Raw genomic sequence first — 15,877 nt, forward strand, 5'->3', positions numbered from 1 at the left:
AGTGTGACTTCTGTTCAGATTTTACATAAAGATTTTTTCAATTACTGGTTTTGAAGATATTAATTTGCATCATTTTACTTTTACGGTGCCCTTATTATGAAACAAATATTTTGTGTACTTCCTACGACTTTGTACTTTAGTAGAAGAGGTTCAGAGAAGACTATGGTTTTCCATGAAGTTCTCTTTGAACCCCCTTAACTGTTTATAATACGACAAGCCAATCTGCATCCATTCTAGGAAATCAACTGTTGCTTTTTCTGCTTTTATTGCCTTTAACTGAATATAATAAATCCTGCGAGGCAGGTGGACAGGGAGTGAATGAGAGTATGGCAAGGCCCTGGCACAGGCTGCCCAGAGGAGCTGTGGATGCCCCATCCCTGGAGGTGCCCAGGGCCAGCTTGGTTGAAGCCCAGGGCAGACTGGTATGGTATCAGGTTCAGTGATCAGCAACCCTGCCTGTGGCAGGAGGTTGGAACTAGATGATCTCTGAGGTCCCTTCCAACCCAAGCCATTCTACGATTCATGGTTCTACGATTCCTATGATTACAACCCACGTGATTCAGCCCTAAGCCAATACAAAACCTAGGTGTATGGCTGACTGTAGGTGTGTGGCTGACTTCCCAGCAATCGGTGCCCAGGGCTCTTCCCTCAGCCCCAGGTTCCTGCTGGACTTGGCAGAGCACGTGCAGCAGCCCACCCTTCTGTGCCACCCTTACTGTGTTGGCTGACCCCATGCCTGCACCAAGGGTACCAGGGAGCAGCAGTGGTTTCCATGGAGGCATCAGCAGAGACAAAGTTCTCATGACTCAACTTCCAGTGCCCACATCATTAATCTTAGTGCATCACTACCACCCATCAGATGGCAGCACTGAACACCAATGTCCAAGCTGTGTTTGCAGGACAGAATCCCACCTTCCTGCCCCATGTGCAGCCAGCCCAGAGCTGGGAGTTCACAAGGCACGGAGCCAGGTTGGATGGGACCCTGGGCAGCCTAATCTAGGGGTTGGCTACCCTGTCCATGGCAGAGAGGTTGAAGCACAATGATCTTTAAAGGTCCCTTCCAACCCAAATCTTTCTATGATTTCCTGACTGCAGCATGAGGTTCCTCCCATGGCAGTGTCTTTCCAGTGCCCAGAAGCCCCTCTGTCTCTAACAGCTTGTAATTTTCCCCCAGAAGAGTACAGACTGATGCCCCAGCTGGGTGCTCCACTTCTCTCCTCCCACCCATCAGCCCAGTTTTGCTGGTCCCGCAGGTTCTGCTGGTTGGGGGGCAGGGAGCCCACCCATGCTGCCTCCCTCAGCCCCACTCACATTTACACTCCAACACACAGCTACTCTCCCAGAAGCTGTGGTTTATACCTGCCATTTCCTAAACCATTTGTTGCCAGGTTCCAGGCGTGAGCAAAGCAGTTCCATGAACATCACCTTTAGGGTAACGGGTACAATAAAACCCGCAGAATGTCAAACACGAGCAGCAAAGTCAACTTGAATTCCCTTGGGAGGGACAGCAAACTGCAGGCACAGCCATCGCCCTACACAAGGGCACCGTGAGAGGTTGTTAATCCTTTTTGGTTGTTTTAAAGTTACTGTCTTCCATTCTCAATGGCTTGTGACTCTTCCAAACAAAGAGAGGATTATAATAATTGCCTTAGTCAGCAGTCTGATTTATTTTGTTTATGGAAGACAAAGCAGGATGATTTGGCTTAAGTTAAGTGTTTTTCAGGATGAGCACTGACTGATGAAGAGGTTGTTAAATTCTTCTCTGAGACTATCAACCCTACTGCACAGCCTTGGTTTCTGCAGATACTCAATTAGGGGGAAATTCTTCACCCAGAGGGCAGTGATGCCCTGGCACTGCTGCCCAGATGTGTGGTTGCCCCATCCCTGGAGGTGTCCAAGGCCATGGATGGGGCCCTGGGTAGCCTGAGCTGGTGGGGGGCACAGCAAGGACTGAGGGGGCTGCAAGGTCGCTTCCAAACCAACCACTCTGTGATTCTACGGTAAATGACAGAGGTGCCTCACCACCTCTAGGTACAGCATCACACAAACCTTCAGGGTCATTTAGAAATGGAAATTTGTTCCATTGCTCCAGGATCCTTGTGCCACCCAAAGACATCCCCCAGCCTCCCTGATTGCCTCCGCTTCCATTCCCCACCCTCGTGCAAGCGAAATGCAAACCAGGCAGCACAAGCTCCATTTGAGTCATCGTGTTGGAACAGGTCTGAATTAATGCTTTCAGCTCCCCTCTTGTTAGTCGCTCTGCATTAGATCATCGTTTAAATGCACACAACCAAGAATTACTTGATCGAGAGTAAAACGGGTTAGCGCTGAGACTCCGAAGGGAGCGCTCCTCTGCCAGCAGAGCTCCCACTTCCATCAGAACGAAACATAATTAATGCTGCTGAATCAATGTTGGGTTTTGTTTTGCTGCAGAAGTTATGTGATTTTTCAGAGATAAGCCCAGCCTGCACGCAAAGCCCAGCATCTGAGCTCGCAGCCTGTATGCCCCTTCAAAGGCTGCAGTCTATTGCTGACATGTAAACCAGAAACATCCAGTGGCTTTAATCAGAAGTCTGCACTACATTCTTGGTTTTTAATGTGCCTAAGTTAATTTCTGTACTACTTTAATGAAAATAAAGTTGATTTAATTTTGTGAGCTGCACAGCTATTAAAATCCATCTGTTCAGACCTATGAAGTCTTCTGAGAAAGCTGAATTTCATCTTAAGCTTTACATAAAAATTAGGAAGTTCAGAAAGGAACACAGAACTTCTCCTCCAGTAAAAAGAACAAAAAAGAAAGGAAAGAAACAGCAGCAGAAGCTGAAGGCAGCTGCACAGAAACAGATCCTTCCTCCTATGCCCTTCTGCACTGCACAGAGTCCCATGCACTGGAAGTGGGGACAGATTTTCCTTTTTAAGCCATGGTGCTAATGGGATGCTTGGAGATCATTTTAGTCACCTGGAAATGTAGCATTTCACACCTTGAACAAAAATCTTTTCTGAGAGTATTCAGGGAGAGGTGACAGCAGCTTTGATGGATATAGCCAACCTCAGACAGGGCAAAACTCATGCATTTTAAGGACAGAACACCACACGGCTCATGCACCTGTGATGTACGCACAAACCTCCACCTGCCAGCCCTCAGCCACTCATTTGTTAAAACAAACCCTAAAGTCAAAACAAAAACAGCACCCTGTTTTGCTTCTCACCCCCATGAGACATTAGCGAGTGAACTATTCTACCAGCTCAGCAACGAGGTGGAGAGCCCCCAGTGCACTGTATTGAAATTATAGTTAAAGAGCCAGTTCCTGATGGGGGGAGGGTGTAAGTAATGGAATAAAAAGAAGTGCAGTGTACAGAAAAATTTTGTTATTAAAATTGTGTATACTGTAAAACTGGATTTGCCTCTTTTTTTTTTTCCCCTCCTTTTTCAAGCAGAGTGTCCAACTGTCTACATCCACTGGGGTCTAAGAGCACACCAACAGCATCCCGAGCCAGCTTCGGGCCGGTCCCTGTGCTGTAGCCATGGCAGCCAGCAGGACCCATGGGCACAGCCCTGGGCCACCTGGCAGAGCTGCTGGCAGCGTCAGTGCCAGCAGGAGCCCGTCCCCTCCAGCAGCAGGAACCACACCATGCAGAAGTGTCAAACCACAGCACATCTCCCTGGCTTTGAATTATTACAGCCTAGGAAGTGACAGAGAGATACAGCCCCGTACAAGCATCCTTTACAGAGGCCACTGTAACACTGTGTTCCAAGTCATGGTGCTTCAACAACACCAGGACAGTCTCATTTAGACAAGTGACAAGTTCATGGGCACAACCCAAAAGACTCGATACAACAGCTGAGAGAAAGAACACATTTCAGGATGTTCCAAGATGATTACATGCACTGGAACTGCCAGCTAAAGTCACTTCGGTATCTGAGCCTGAGCTGCTTTCTCCTTTCGTGCACTAAGTTTGGCTAACTCAAGTTCTCATGGCTTTTAGAAGTCAGTGGCTCCTCAGTCCTTCTCATACTTCAAAGCAGCACAGGATCGATGTATTTTCTTAAACTTTCAAAGAGATTGATTTTAAGATAAAAAGCATCTCTCTAAAAATGCAAAAGCTGTTGTTTTCGCAAGGAAAGGTAAGACACATAGGAGAAAAAAATGGTACTCTGATAATTCTATGCAAAACCTCTGAAATCAATCAGCAATAAGAAACTGTCAGCATCACTAGCAGCTAGCTTTTAAATGTAGGCTGTGTTAAAGCAACTGTGAAAAAATGAAGACTCAAGAACACAGCCCAAGAGGAGAACTGAAGCACAACAGGGAAGCTCGGACACCCTTTCCCCCCTTTTCCCCTCCTCCCTCCCTCCAGGTCTGTGGTTTTATGCTGTTTAAGGGATAGAACTCCCTGCAGTAGGTCACACACCCCGGGAACCCTGAAGTTAATCTTTATAGTTATATGTTTATAAAGAAAGATACTTCATTAAAGCAACTTGTCAGCAGTTTGATTACTATTAGATGCTAGGAAAACATTTGCTTTACAATGTATTAAAACTTTACCTGCCATCTTTGACATCAGAACCACATGCTCATAAAAATTATCTCATAAAACAGAGAAAAATGACTGGACATGTTTCATTCACAAAGTTCCATATTTACTTCTACGATGAATGACTGAAGAGGTTTGGCTGCTGAGGGCATTCAGCAAACATTTCCAGGCTCAAAGGTAACCAAACCATCATTACAGATCTGCTGTTTTTAATTGACAAAGTTTTAAAAACCTGTTTCTTCTTTTGTTCCTTCATCTGTTCAGTGGATGAGACCAAAGGCTTAAACACACACAGAAATCATGTGAGAACTTCTGAAGCAGCAGTGCCAACAGCGAGGAGCTGAGTGGTGCGCGGATGGGAGAGCCAGGCCACCCCCCTGCAGTAGGTGCAAGGTCTTTTCTCCAGTATGGAACACACACAGACAAACTAGGATTTTAAATCCTCCTTTTAAAAATATTGTTATTTTAAATGCAGTTCAAGCAAGTTACTCCTGTTTCTCCCAGCAGGCTCTACTACTTGTATGCTAAACACTCAGACAAGTGAGGCACTAAGTGCTTTCATTCTTTTTTCCCCAATTATTAACCCCCTAGAAAGGATGCAGTGCATCCATCCTTTGATATGGGTGTATTATGCTTATATCAGTTTAAAATGCAGCCTCACTTCACAAAAAGTCTGGAAGTAGAAATGGTTCATCCATCAAGAAGGTTCTTAAATAATGAATGGGTCATAATTCTTTACCGTCAAAAGCAATTAATTTTCTGTACTATAATCAGGAGAATAAATCTGAAAAATCCATTCTAATGGCTCCAAATCTGGAGGTAGTGTTGCAGCTGAATTTTTAATTTTAAAATACAAGAGCAACGAGGACTTCTGCTGTTTAAACATACAGTCTTGTACCAAACAGAACAGCTTTACTGCATATTTAATAGGTAGAACGAGTTTTGTGAGACCGCATGAGATTAAAGAACAGCACTAGATACAGGAAATGCATTTCAAGTAGAAAGGTCCTTCCAAGATGCTTCCCAACAGTACAGCTACAGAAATCCTGAAATATCCTTCACCAAGTGTACAAAACACTGCAGGAAAGCTTACTGCAAAAGCAACATTACTTACATGAGTGCAAAGAGCTAAAAATACAGAGAAGAGCATGGATGTGGAATCCAGCTCAGCCCTACGGTAAGTACTTTTATTATGAGGTATTGGCTCTCTCCTCTTCAGCTCCTAAATGATCCATCACATGCCCAGACCCTCTGCCTCTGAAGCCATGTGCCAGTTAACCAGGACTATCATTTCCTGCCCTCAAACAAACTGCTTCAACCCTGATGCCATCTGAAGTTTTTAATCTTTCAGGGAAGAAAAACTCTAATACTAATAGAGCTCATACCACAGCTGATAATGATATAATCTGTTAACAGCAAGGAAATGGGGAAAGGGATAAGGACACAGACTATAAATAAGCCTCCACCACTAAAGACACCACACAATGGCTTGCAACAGGAAAATACCTGTGCATTCCTCACCGGTGAGCACATCCCCAGCAGCACTGCTGGCAGTCCCAGCTCTGCACACACGGGGCTGAACCCACCCAACCAGAGAGGGTCATTCAGCAAGCAGGCAGCTCAGCATGTGCCCAGCTGGGGACAGGGGAAAAGGCCTGGTGCCTAACCACAATGCTCATACACAGGGCAGAGAAAGCTCCATCTGTATTGTCCTCTGGATAGAAAAAGACGCTTCAGCAAAGACACGGAATTCCTTCTTAATCTCCCCAGGTAATCCTGAAAAAAGAACCAACTGGGACACAGCACAGGTCACCGGTTTGGCAGCTCTTAACAATAACTGGGAGCTCTATGGATATCAACAGCACATCTGTGGGGTTCAGACCCTCAGGAACTCAACAGCCACGGGTAGGCAGGAAGAGAAAACCACTACCAGCTGATATTCTTCTGCATAGACAATCAGTTCAGCTCTGGGACATCTATCAGCACCACGGCACCTGTGAAACCTGGAAATAAGGGAGTGCTGACTCCACGATAAATGCTTTTTTCCTGCAATTAGCATCCAATGCTAAGAAACCAGAAACTGAAAGCTTAGCCATTTGATTAGGTTGCACTACAGGACAAAAATACACAGATATGGTACCTGCCAAAGCTTGCTAACACAACATCACAGTCCTGAGCAAAAAAAAAAATAATGTGGCTTCAACAAATTACCAGTCTGCAGTGGTAACTTGCACGGATGTGATGTCTGCCCTTCTTCACCAGCAGCACGAAGCAGCATGCTGTGTTCTCCCTGTTCTGAACTTCTGCCAGGTGTTGCTGTCAGACTGTAAGCAGAGAGCAGCTCTCTGCTTTAGACCAGCTAAAACTCGTCATTCCTTCAGCTGAGGGACACCTGCTGCCGATCGCTAAAATAACTCAGCACCCACACAGCCCACAGCAGCAAAACCAGGAGTAGGGCATTCCAGATATGCACAGACCACGCAACTGACATACCTTCAAACACTGCCAAACAAGCTGCGATGCCTCAGCTACTCCAAGTTTCAGATCCATTGGCAATTGAGGTATTTGTTGACAAATCTGAAACTTGGAGGATCTGGAACTTTTCTTCAAGCTCCAAATGGGAGAAGCGCTTAAGGACTGAATTCAGAGCTCAGCTCCTGTGCCTGACCAGCAGATCAGAGGGGCTCCCACACTGCTGGAGCTGCTCGGTGCCTCACTGTGACACAGCAGCAGGACACCGGGATCCTCCATGGATCTAACAGCTAACAGCTGTCTGACAGCACCCCGTAAAACAATGAAGACAAATGAAAGCGCTGACAAAGCACAGAACTACTCCAGTGCTCCACACAGATAAATTTCTGGGATATTACCCCTTCATATCTACAACTGTCCATGGCCAACAATTAATTTGACAAAGCATGCCAATGAGAGTGTCCAGAGACACATGAAGAAGTTTTATACCACATTCAGATGAACCAGTGCTATTAGATTGCTGACTGCTTTCCTCTTCTCAGTGGGTACTCCATCATTTGAATAAGCCCAAGTAAAGCTGCATCATCAAAAGAGAAACTTTCAAACACCTAATATTCCCCTCCATTCATTCAAAAACTGTAATCTTCATCAGGAAAATTAGTAAGAGATCATCAGCAAAGCACCGTTTCAGTTGTCTATGCAAACTGAACTACAATGTGGCACATTTCTTCTGCTCACTGTAATGCCACCGAGCGCAGCCTGCACTGTAACCACGAGACCACAACGTGGGTCCGTGTTTCCTGACCACTAGACATCAGTGAAACAAGGAAGCCATGCACAACAGACGAGTTTATGTAGGTAACAAAACAACCCAACCACTCATGCCTCTAAAATTCCGTACATGTATGCAAAGTGTGACAGAGATATGACAAAGCAGGCCCACCTGATACAAGCACATACAAGTGCCCCGAGGTTACTCACTGGACATCAGATTTAGATATCAAAATTTAAATCTCTAAGGGCAGAAACACGGCAGTTCACTTTCAAGAGGGCACAAAGCACAGATGCTATGTTACCAGTCTCCTCTACCGTATTAAATAATCATTTAAAATTATCTCTCAGATTCAGCCATACCATGTTACCCTAACCAGTGGCTGTAAAATCGTGTGCTTACTTCACAGTCACATTTCTCTAAGCTTTCTATCTATTACCAGCTGCAGGCTAAGTGTGGCTGAGTTGCTGTACACTGTTTTCAGTGAATAAACTATTAAACTATGCTTTCTTTTTTTTTTTTTTGAGTTATTTTTATATAGAGTTTCCTACACTTGCTTATGCAAAACATATTTTAAACTACTGAAAGAATTAGGACTTGGTAACAAGACCACATAGTCGACAAAGGTTGCTCAGAGACAAGGCACAATGTGATAAAGAACAACAATAGGTTTCTGTGATCTGACTCAAAAAAGCATTCTGAGCAGAAAATAGGACTTTTGTGATTATTGAAACAGCTTCGTGTAAGGACATTACACAGATTGATTTCTGCTTTGACAAGTTAAAAGAAATTAATGAAATACTTTGGGAAAGGCCTATTTTACCATTCATTATCTTTTATCAAAAGCATTCCTCTTGACTTTGAAACATAATTCAAATTAGTAACATATTTGTAGGCTTTTCATTAATACAAAATACTCTGAAAAATTTTACTTCCTCATCTGAGAGCTGTAATTTGTGATTTTACATAGTCTTACATAGTCTGTTCCCTAAGAGGAAAGGGAAAATCAGGAGAACTCACAAGTTAACTCAGCTTCCAAATTTCCCATCTTTTATCTTTAATGGCAGCTGACCAAGACCTTCAAGATCACTCCAGGCCAAAATCCATTTGTAATGCATGAGCCTCACCTCACTGCAGAGCTGTCAATCCAGGGCAATGCTGGGAACACCGGACTCTGTTAGCAGCCCATCACTTCACATGGAGTGGGAAGTTTCATCGCCAGCTCACGCAGGAATCCAGTCAGTAAATAACTAACCTGTATACATACACACATGCAAACCCTGCCTGTCCTCCAGATGCAGTGGTAACTACCATCTTCATTCAAATACCTTCACAGGAGAGTAATAAGAGGAAGTGCTCTTATAAGCAAAGGTGAAATCAAAGCTTTAGAATCGCTGTGCAGTGCTACTGATGCATTTATTTCTCGAGGGAATAAATGATATTGAGGGTGCTCAAAGTAATTTTTTTACCATTGCTTTCACCAGTGATCTTGGTGAGGGGATGGATGGAAGAGAGATGTCTGGCCTGGGAAAGAGGAGAAATTAAACTGGTATGAAACCTTTGTGAGAGAGCTCTACCAGGTAATGGAGATCCCAGCCTTCTCTTGAGACTTATTCCTACATCTAAAGAAGTTAGCAGCCTGGGTTTCACAGTCAGGTACATACAGGCTCTGTATCTCCGCAACACATTTCCACCAGCAAGACAAAAATATTTAGTCACACAGGATACCAAGAAAATCAACCTGCTACAACATAGAACTTTGCTTCCATAAAAGCTCAACAGGAAAATCAAGCTTGGCAACATGCCACACTCTAAAACCAAGTTCTCCTAGTTTAGATGAAGTTGTGATTCAGAAGCAGAACTGAGACAGGGGCAGAGTTTGGAAAACCTCAAAAGCAAGAGACCCAGCATTAACAAGGCAAACACACCTGGAATGTTTAATGAGATTGCAAGGTTGGGATTCATGGCCTCAAATACGTTACCTAGGTGAGCTCTGACAGCCATGCCAAAAGGATCTCACTCAGAACTGGTGCAATCTGGCAGGTTCCTCCCCAACCTTCACACAGGGAACCCCTCCCCAGCCCTGTCCCTGCACTGCCCCACCAGTTCACACGCAGCCCTCAGGAGGGAGGAGTGCCTAAGCTCCACTCTCCATGACTCCAGGTGCACGGAGGTGATTTCACAGCAGGCCCAGCATCCTGCCAGACCTCCAGTGTTTGCAGCCTGGCACGGCTCCACACATCTCCCCACCTGGCCTAGCCTAAGTCACTCCACAATGACAGCAGCCCAGCCCCAGGAGGGCAGCGTGGGATTTTGCCAGTACTTAGAGCTGTTTCCTCTAATGCTGTTTTGTTGAATGACAACTAGTTCAGCTTGGACGTGGGTCAATTCATCTCACTCACCACTTTGCTGGTTAGACCAGCGTGGAAGGATGGAGGGGAGAATGCCTCGAGTAACAAACCTTCTGTGGGAGCCACGAGACAACTGCTGGGGCTGGCAAGTAAGATGCTACCAGAGTCTCTTCTTACTGGCTAAACCTTTCATTTTTATGTTAATTACTAACCTAATCTAAAAAATATCTCAAGTTTTTCCTTTGTAGATTAAATGAACTAATAGATATATCCGAAAAGATGAAAAGCAGTCTGAAGCTTACACCCAAAGTCATTGTAAAAGCCTTGAAATATTTTAGTTTTTATCATATTTTACATGCATGTGAAAGGCTTTAGAAATAGAACAACTAAAATTGGAACAACACAGACCCCTGCAAGACTCAAATTAAAAAGAGTGAGCCAAGACAGCATATGCCCTTTCCAAGAGGAAGAGAATGCATTATAAATCTGGGAATAAAGCCACCTAACTCCTGGCAAGACAGCTCAGAGAAATAGATAATGAAACAATCCTGCCCATAAAGTCATAAGACATTCAAAGCTAGAATTAATGTAACCTTTATTCATTATTAGAAATATAAATAGCTTTAGTTTGTGACAGATTTTTAAGTATTTCCTGTAGAAAAGGATTCAGCAAATCTACCCTGCAATATAGCAGTGAAATACTAAATCTGAAGTTGCCTTCGACAGGAAGCAAAAGGCATTAAAATCACTGGAAATAGCATCAAAGCTGACTAACTGCAGAGGGACGAGCTAACAAGCACCTCCAGCCTTCCCAGCACCAACACGCCGGAGCCTAGCATCTCCTCTCCCTCCCACACACAGATCTTGATAACTTCACTTCCCCCCACAGAAGACAAAATTGCTGGAAGCGAGAACAACCTTACTGACCACGGGTTGACAATACTGGTTTGAGTTCAAGAAAGCCAGCACCCTTACTTCTACCTCCCCCTCTTACCCCATGCAAGTGACTCACCAAGGAACTGGCCAGGATTAGAAAGGCATTAAAACTGTGGCATGCATAACTTTCCAGAGACACTATCAAGCCATTATTTACTAAGCTAACTAATTAGACAGCCACCCTTGCAGATAATGAGAATGCATTAAAGTATTTAAAATTCCAGCACTAGGCTGACACATACAAAGTAGCTGCCCTTCTTCAAAAGAAAGCAGATGTCAAAGGAAATAAACCAGTCAGGAAAGGCAGCAAGCTGAGGCGGTACTGTGGCATCATCTAAGGAGGAGCTCAGAAAAAGGGCAGGAAGCAAGGCAGAGAAACATGGGATGAGGAGGTACCTTGCATGCTTATTTTACCAACTGCTACTTGCAAAGAAACCACTAGACACGATTTAAATTAGCATGAGATAGATGATAAAGAAGCAACTATTCAAAACAAACAGAACTCATGTATACAAGTGTACAATCTGGTGCAGAAAAACAGGAAAACTGAATGTGCTTCAGTAGATAATGATCTGAAAAAACAGATCAGTGTAAAAGATCAATCTTTTACACTGAGAAAAAAGCTTTAACTGAATATACAGTTCACTACAGCCTGGCACTGAAACGGCTGCTTTCCTATAGGTATTACTCACTTCTGATGCAGTGCATATAACCAAAAGCCATAGAGGAAGGCTCTAGAGTGCATTAAAAAAATTTAATCCATCTACTAGAAATGACACCAGAAATGCTCTGAAGCAATACAAGCTGCCTGCCTTGTCCTCTCAAAAAGGTTTCCAAAATTCCAGCTGAGAGTACTCTTAGTTTTGGGGAGCAGGTAAGTGAATATGTTCCCTAATAACAGTAGATGTTCTCACAGCTCCACAGAACGGGCTGGAGATAAAAGTTTAGAGGAGATTTCAGCATGCAGGAATACCAGGACATGAAGATTGGCTGCTTCATTACTACCTTGCCTTGGACTGGCTCTTACAACTCAGCAGCACAAGAACATCCACTTTGAGGAAGGCAGGGTCTTCACAAATCTTAATTACAGACCCGATTTAAAATATCATCGCAGAAGAAGAAATGTGACCAACTCGCAAGCCATTAGCTCCAAAAGGGTCAACTGCTCAGGTGCAAGACAGAAAAGCTTTCAACTTTTCTCTTCCCAACCTAAACCTCATTCCACTTATTTCTGCATTAACTTCTCATTTTCTTGCTTTTTGCAGTCCACTGACCTCTAGAATTGGGATTCCTTGACTCCTGGAGAAGTGCCCAAAAACTCATTCTGCCTCTAAGGAAATTCACAATTTGGCATTTAAGGGGAACAGTATCAAATGATAGAGCTGCAGCCTTATTTTTTACTTGACATCAGAGCTCTCCTGTCACCTTCTTCCCCTGAAATGACTCAATAATGACAATTCTTCTAAAGTTGTCCTCAAAGTAAAGGTTCAAAGTTGCTGTGGGGATGAGCAAATAAGCCTTAAGGTTACCAGAGGAACAGAAGCATTCCGGGTCTGGCCAGAGGCTCAGGAACTCTCTCCCTACATGTTTCAATACAGTGGAGAAGGTCGACAGGCAAATCTTTTAAAAACAGAAATGAAGGAATTCAAACCAGACACAGAAGCCATCTGGGCAATTTAACACAATCAGCTGCTCAGCCTCCACAGCAGCAGAGGCAATGGCTGGGGTCTGGCAGCACGTGGTGACTCCTACTGAAGATGTTTTGAATAAAATTAACATACCCTTGGAAGCAATGCATGGTATAAAGTTGAAAACTACCAAGTAAATGGAGATATTAAGGCTTGGGCCATCACTGACACTCACTGCTGGGAAGCTCTGAGAAGAGAACCATCTGTCATGACCTCCTGCTATTAGACAGAGGACTGTGAATGTGCTATGAACAAGCTCTGGGTTTTCTTGCTAGTGGAAAATAAAAAAAAAAAAAGGATATATACATATTTTTTTAAAGCATCGTAAACCAGTGTTGCTAATGAACATCTTCTGGAGTAAACCTGAAACCCATCAACAGAAATGGTATGAAAATCAGCTTTGAAATATAGATAAGGCTCAGGCACATAAATGAGGCATGTCCCCAGGAAGTCACACAAAATGCTTCAGGATCACCAGCATTCTTTCATATTCCTCTCAAAGAAATGTAAATATGACACAACAATAGCCATGCATCAATAGAACACCAATGTATTTAACATGCATTAACCAGAATTATTCCAAGTTTTGCACATCAAGATATTAAATGCTTTGCCTCCCCTAAGCTTCTTCTACGTACAGCTGCTCTGCATTGTAAAATCTTAAATTTGGCATTGAAAGAAGGTGCCTGCCCCACTTGTAGGTGGAAATTGTAGCCCAAAATTCAATCAATTTAGCACAAAGGCAATAAAAAGTACATCTATTTTATTTTTCAAGGAGCCCATCTTTTAAATAGGAGACCAAAATGCATTCTACAGAAGCCTGGCAGATGAAAGGTAAGCACGAATGAAAATCTGGAGCAAGCAGAAAGCAGAAAGGACAAAGAAAGTCCCTCCAGGGACACCTGCCTGTTGCCAGAACACCTTTCCTGCCCGAACTAATAAGCCAGTCTGCAAACAGCAAAGACAAACTTGTCTGCATCCACAGGAACCGCAGCCCAGCTCTCCAAATTACTGCACTGCACACCCCCATGTCTCCTGAGCTTCCTTTGCTCCAGAGATGCTGAGCTCTTGAGACATCACACGTACAGAGTCAGAGACACAGAAGAGAACCTTCTGCTTTCAGAAACCTTTTTATTTGTCTAAGTACTATCAGGTTTCATTTTTCAAGCTCTTTCCACAGGTTTTATAAAGTAACTGATAATGTCAATTCAAGTTAGCATATTCAGTTAAACACAGATGACAGCACCTCAGGCATGCAGAAAAGAGTTGGAGCTGAGAAGCTATTTTATTTTTTCTGGCCACATATGGAAGCAGCAGAGCACCCTATGAATGGCAAAAGCATTTTTCTTGACAGTGAAAGGTTAACATATATGCAGGATGAGTCAATAATCCACAAATGGCTGCACCTCACGCAACATTTAAGCTCAGCCCGAAACACAGAGGATAAAGAAAAACACGCTCAGACCATTAAAGGCACAGCTACTTGTGAAACGAGCTGCAGTGGATGGCACTGCCTTTCCACTGACCAATGCAAATTCTGCAGACGTCCTACTTTGCCCCTTACGGCTTGATCCCTAGGGAAACGTCTGCTGGTTTTGTTTTCTAATCGGCAATGAGAAAAATGTACTTTTAGCACACCTCTGCAAGAAAGTTCTTGGCCTGACAGCCCACGGCTTTGCTACTGCTATGCTGAAGAAACCTCCCTTTCAGACTACACTTTCAGACTAGCAATTCAGCAATGATAAACCTGTCTGCCTGGCTTTCTGAGTGAATAACCACCAGAGTTGAGCAGAAAGGTTTGAACCCTTGGCACATACGAGCTGTCCCTCCTTTGCTGCTCCTCTTCCCATCTGCCTCTAACTCCTGTTTCTCCTGCTGAAGGAACACGGCCCTGGGCAAACCAAAGGCAAGATGAGTTTTTCTCCTCTATTTCAAGATACAGCTTAACCCTCATCCTTTCCTCACACTAGAGGAGGATTAAGTCACTCTTCTGCCTCTATTTACATTCAAGAGGGTTGCCACTACTTGGATAAGCCACAAATGCTAATTATTCTGTATTGATTCAGTTGACTTTCCGGGACAAAGTAGCTGTAAAGCTCCGGGAGACATTATGAGCATTACAGAACATCAGCTTGTTTGAACAGGATAAAACACGCTAAGCAAAGAGCGTGGTCTAGGTGTTAAACCCTACACCTAGAAGAGCAACTCCAGTGAAGATCTATTCTGCTTCTATAGCTGTCTGTAAGAAAGTAAAGAGATAGGAGAAAAAAGGAAAGAGAGCTTAACTCATTATTCATACCACTGGATAGCAGACAGCAGAGCACCATGTGTATACACAGCGACTGCCCTCTTCTACATGATGAGATTCAGAAGGTGGGAGAAAGACAGAACTTAATGCAGAGTTTTATTCAGATCAAGGGAAATCGAGGAAATCAAGGAATTGAGACACAAGTATTTTGTTCCAGTGCACAAAATACCAGAGTATCCCAGCTTTGCAATAATTCCATCGCCCCTTTCATCCAGCAAGAGGGAAATTAAAAAGCCCAGTTGTGTGTGTAATACTTCTGCTCACTGAGAGCATGATCCTGCTGGAGGCTAGGAGGCTGTTTATCCACAGATCAGCAGTCACCGCACAATCTTACATGCTCTGCTCTATCTGTTCTCTCCGATTTTGAGGGAGTACTCAAGTAGTACTGAACAAACTGACTAAATACATTATCTGACATAGATAAAGTTCAAATATTTTTATACTAAGCAGAATTCTGAAACAGACTAAAAACAAAACTTTGAAGTAGAATTCATGCACATTTATGCCTCGGTAGAGGCAAAACACTGCCGAGTGCCACATCACAAACAAGCAGTCACCCCTCATTTCAAGTCTTCTTTCCACCCATTCTCAAGGCTATCACAATAATTAAGAAGCAACTGTATTGTACAGTATTAGAAAATATTAGACTTGTTAACACTGGAGAAAGCATGCCTAGCAGGAAAGGTGAGGGCTGGGCAGGACAGCAGGGAGCAGGTAAGACAGAGCCATCACAGCCACACGAGTACGTGCACGACTCCAGACAGCACTTCAGTTCTGCTTCAGGATTTTGCTTCTCTTGAAGGGCAGCAGCCTT

At 43.8% G+C, this 15,877-nt stretch overlaps 1 protein-coding gene across 1 annotated transcript in view; it reads right to left on the reverse strand.

The window, feature by feature from the left end:
* Positions 1-15,877, reverse strand: part of CTNNA1 (catenin alpha 1) — a 90,588-nt gene that overhangs the window by 51,698 nt on the left and 23,013 nt on the right. The window lies entirely within an intron of this gene.

This window comes from Meleagris gallopavo, chromosome 15 (genome assembly GCF_000146605.3).
Source record: "Meleagris gallopavo isolate NT-WF06-2002-E0010 breed Aviagen turkey brand Nicholas breeding stock chromosome 15, Turkey_5.1, whole genome shotgun sequence".
Classification (NCBI taxonomy): domain Eukaryota; kingdom Metazoa; phylum Chordata; class Aves; order Galliformes; family Phasianidae; genus Meleagris; species Meleagris gallopavo.